Below are 5,105 nucleotides of genomic sequence, written 5' to 3'. Positions count from 1 at the left end.
CCCCCCCCCCCCCGCCCCTGCGGAGAGAAACGCCGAAGGCTGCAGTGTTGTTTGCACTGTCTGATTTGTTCTTAACTACAGCACTGCTATCTTAGACTGGGAGTCATCGAGACAGCCACGATGCAGTAAGATTTTACACACACAAAGGAACTCTATGCGTTGGTCAAAGGCAACAGGGATGCCTGCCCTTCAAGATGAGGATGAGGGTGTGTGGAGAAGCACCCCAGCAAGGCAAAGGATGGGTTGTTCAGCTCACCGCCATTTCTTCCTATATAAAAGGAAGGAGGGAACCAGCAGCTATGTTCAAGGGCGAGCTCAGTGTGTTCCTGCTGGCTGGTTTTGTACATTCTGTTCCTTCATGAGGCTGTCCTCTCTCTATGCCTGGTACAAAACAACAACAACAAATAAACAAACAAAAACCTCAAACCATTCTTCTAGGACAATTTTAAATATTTCTTCCTGATACCCTCTTAATTGAACATGTCTGTAAAATTGTTAGAATGCTAAGGTTTGGGGAAAAATATATCCTAATAACTCATAAATAACTTTCTTCCTTATAAGGTTGGTTGAACTGAGAAGGTCAAAAATGGACCAAAACACAAAACCCAACACAGAGAGGAAACATTTGCCACACTCGGTAGAGTTCCTTTGTGTAAACTTACTGCATCATGCTGTCTCGATGACTCCCAGTCTAAAACCATGCACCTCCTCCTAGAGCTTATTTATCCAGATGTATTGAGATCCCTGCAATCAAACCAATAATTCAGCCAAGCATCTTCTGCTACATAGTGAGTTCTAGGCCAGCCTGGATTGCTTCAGGTCCTATCTCAACAAAAACAAAACAGGCTGGCCAGGTGGCTCAGGCTGCCAAATCTGATGACCTGAGTTCAATACCCAGCACCCACAGGGTAGGAGGGAAACAACCACCTCTGGAAAGTGTGTACCATGGCACCCTCACCCCCTCCTCCTAGTCATTTCTTAAAATTTAAGAAATTATCAAAAACAGGACAACAATAGCAACACAAGACGTTAGCAGTCCAAAAGGAAAAAAAAGAGAGACACACATATTTAAGAGCATGTGTTTAATTGATAAAATATGTTGGATGAAATGTAATTTAAAAGATTCATGGGTGGAGGCAAATAAAAGCTCCATTTTTTTATAAGTATATTTATCTGTTACAAGGAAAACCCTTGGAGAAGAGGTGGTGATGTGGTGGGAGCTCGCTCGGCAGCCGACTTCCCCCGAGAGTCTCTTGACAGGGAGGCAGCTCATGTTAAAATGAGGTAGCACATTTAAGCTATCTGCTCTACTCGAGCCATCTGTGCCCAGAGAGCGGAACATACATAGGCACATGGCCATTGCCACATCAGTTAGAAGAAAGCAAAGATCTACTGAAGGCCTGCAGATGAGGGAGAGTGAATGAACGGTGGACAAATCAGACTGTGGCTTCCTGTGGCTTCAAAAATGAGGTCGATCTTCTCATATCTGTAGAGAGTTTCAAGGAAGAAATGCTATTTAAAGAATCATATGTGAAATATTATTGACTTGGAGGAGAAGCTGTGTCTATGTGTGCATAAATGTGCATCTGGGTGTGCCTGTGTGCATACATGTATACACACACATAAAAACAGTGCTCTATTCAGCTGTGGGGTTTTATGTTGTCCATTCATTTGCTGTTAAAGAAGAGTGACAGGAGGGTCCAGCTCATACAGCTAAAAGGGGTTTTACCACCGTTACCTCCTGAGGCAATATCCCCTCCCCTCTCTGCATTTTACCAAGAGAAAAGGCAATTTCCCAGGCAAGCATAATTAAATATAAGTGAGTACAAGACACTTCTCTGTAGCACTGAATTTACAGAAATGCCCCATAGAAATAATACAAATGGCCCACACAGACCAGTAGCCCTGCCAGTGACGCAGCACATAATACTATTAAAATTGTCTCTAATAGCTCATACATTATAAATCATTTCCCTAATTTCTTGTTTCTTCCCAAACTTTGCTGTTTTCTATAGCCAGCTTAGAATTTGGGAAGGCAAGGCAAATTAATGCTGAGCAAACACAAGCTATGTTCTCATTGCTAAAAGCAGCCTTGATTTACATTCTAGAAGAGTTCCAAATTTAAATAATGTTTTTATTTATTCTTTAAGAATTTCATCCAACATATTTCCATAATATTCTTTTCCTTCTTCCAACTTTTCCCAGCTCCTCCCTCACCTTTCTACCCACCCGCCTTTGTGTTCTTTCTTTCTTAAAAACACAAAACAACAAACCCCCACATTATCAAGTGCTTAGTGTGTTGGTGGGAATTAACTCAAGGCCATGCAGTCAACCTTAGCAAAGTGGCACAACCCACAGATGCCACTGTTTTGTCATCAGAGAAGCTTTTCAGCTACTAAATGTACACAGACCCTACTTGGGGCACTAGGAACACTGAAGTGAGCTAGTATGTGTGTGTATGTGTACCAGTGTGGGTGCGCGTGTACATGCGTGTGTGTGTGTGTGTGTGTGTGTGTGTGTGTTTTGAGAGAGCCTTCCAGAAGTAAAGACATGGCCTTCACCCACCCTAGAGCACACACAGAGTCTATGAAGAAGACAAACAGATTTTAGAAATCACTTAATATGGGTGATAAATTAAGTACTGCAGATAACCAAGGCCTGGTGATCCAAGTGCATATAAAAAGGTTAGTTGGAAAGGCCTCCCCACAGAAGTGATGGCAGAGGTGCCATCTGTAGGATCAAGCCATATTAACTAGAAAAGATAAAATAGCCAGTGCCAGGCAAAGAGGTCCACATAGGGTGGAGGGAAAAGCTGAGCAGAGGCCAGGGTGGCTGAGGCTAAAAGACAAGAACAAAGCTGGATTACAGGTTGCCCAGGGGAAATAAGCAGAGGCTAGATTTTTCTGGGGGTTCCTGTAGGCCATGTTAAGAAGTTTTGTTTTGGGTTAGGCATGGTGGAACAAGCCTTTAATCTTAGCACTTGGGAGGTAGAGGCAGGTAGATCTCTAAGTCTGAGGTCAGCCTGATCTATACCAAGGTTACATACTGAGAGTCTGTCTCAAAACAAACAAAACCCAATAAACCAGAACAAAAGAAAAGAAAGAAGATGAGGGGGAAAGAGGAGGAGAAGAAGAAAGAGAAGAGGAAGAGAAGGAAGAAGAGAAAGAGGAGGAGGAAGAAGAGGAGGAGGAAGAAAAGGAGGAAAAGGAGGAAGAGGAAGAGAAGAAGGAAGAGGAAGAGAAGGAAGAGGAGGAGAAGGAAGAGGAGGAGAAGGAGAGATGGAAATTTGGTTTTTATTCTAAAGACAATATGAGATTTCAAGAAGAATGGCCCAATCAGGTAAGATCACTCTCCTTGTGCTGTGTGGATCACAGACTGGCTGAGGTCAGAGTAAACATGGGGGAGCCAACCAGGTGAGCCTGTTGTTACAAAGGGAGAAAGCGATGCTAATAATTCCTGTGACGACTGTCTTCACTGTTAGCTTGATAGAATATAGAATCCCTTTGAAAGCCATCTTTGGTGGGTGTGTCTATATGGGTATTTTTACCGAAGTTTAATGAACAGAAAAGACCCATCTTGAACATGGGTCAACACCTTCTCACAGGCCAGGTCCTAGAATGAAGAAAAGGGAAAAACAGAAGAAACTGACCAGAGTGTGAGTAATCCCTTCTCTCTTCTTCCTCACTAGGGACACACAAGGCCAGCTGTCTCAGGCTCTCGCCACCACAGCTGGGACTGATCTTTCTCTCATGTTTTCCCCAGCAGGGGAGACTGGGCCCTCAAACAGTGAGACAAAATGAAGTCCTTCCTTCCTCAAGCTGCTTTTGTTGAAAGAAGAAGAAAAGTAATTGATACAAATCTTCTTTATAATATAAACCAAATTAGAGAGATAGCTCAAATGTCTACCAACAATGGATTCATCGGTAAGCTGTATATAAACCTAATGGGTTACTATGTAGCAATAGAAAAGAATGAGGTATATGCATATACCTCATTTGTGTGTGTGTGTGTGTGTGTGTGTGTGTGTGTGTGTGTGTGTGTGTGTGTATCACATCAGGATATATTATTAGGTAGTATGTATTTACTGGTTGATTGTCGTTTTGTTTGTTTTGGTTCCAGGGATTGAGTCCAGGGCTTCATGCAAGCTAAGTATGTGCTCTGCCAACGAGCTACACCCTCAGCCCTGTATTTGGATTTTTAAAAGAAAAGATTAAATAAGCCCAGGCAACCAGGGTATGGGTGGGTGGGAGGGGTGGGGTGTAGGGGTAGGGTAGATAGATAGGCAGAGCGCCTCTAAGGGAAGTCAGGGAGCATGGTAGACGGAATATAAGTAGAGACAGAAGTCATCTGGATACAAATTGTCTTATAAATTTGACCTTGAAACCATACATTCATAATTATAAAGCAAAATTAAATTTAAAATTCAGCTCAGAAATAATGCAAATGAAACCAATGAATCTATGTATTGAGTTAATGGCATCATCCTATAAAAAGGAATTAATTAATTAGACTGCATAAAACTTTATGCCTTGGGGAGATAGCTATTGAAAAAAGAAATTACCAAAAGAAATTGCAAGCTGCTTTCAGTAATCCTGTTGATATTGGTATCGTGCTACTGTCCCAACAGGGCTGGGCTCATAGCGATGGAAAGGAGGAAGGAATGATCATTCCAGTGTCTGATGGCTGAGTGCACAAAGGGATGACCATTCCAGTGTCTGATGGCTGAGTGCACAAAGGGATGACCCTTCCAGTGTCTGATGGCCGAGTGCACAAAGGGATGACCCTTCCAGTGTCTGATGGCTGAGTGTTTTGGTTTTCTACTGTGGAAAATGGTAAGAACAAAAACAATTGTGAAAATGTTTAAATGGTCTTTTAGTAACCATACGGTTGCCAAAAGTGTTGCACCTTTAAATATATAGTACTGTGCATATAAGGCAGAGAAAGAAGGTGCTTCTCTGCTCTAATCCTGTTCTTGTTGTCTTTGAGAACTGGAAGTGCAGGTGTATGACAAAGATGAAGGACAAGTAGACCCCTGTGGCCTTAATCTGTCTTAGTGTCAACCTTTAGTGTCTTTCATCTTTTTTTTTTTTTTAAAGATCCTTCAT

The sequence above is a fragment of the Mastomys coucha genome, unplaced genomic scaffold (assembly GCF_008632895.1).
Source record: "Mastomys coucha isolate ucsf_1 unplaced genomic scaffold, UCSF_Mcou_1 pScaffold8, whole genome shotgun sequence".
Lineage (NCBI taxonomy): Eukaryota > Metazoa > Chordata > Mammalia > Rodentia > Muridae > Mastomys > Mastomys coucha.
The sequence above is the reverse complement of the archived record's forward strand: the minus strand, read 5'-3'. Positions refer to the sequence as shown.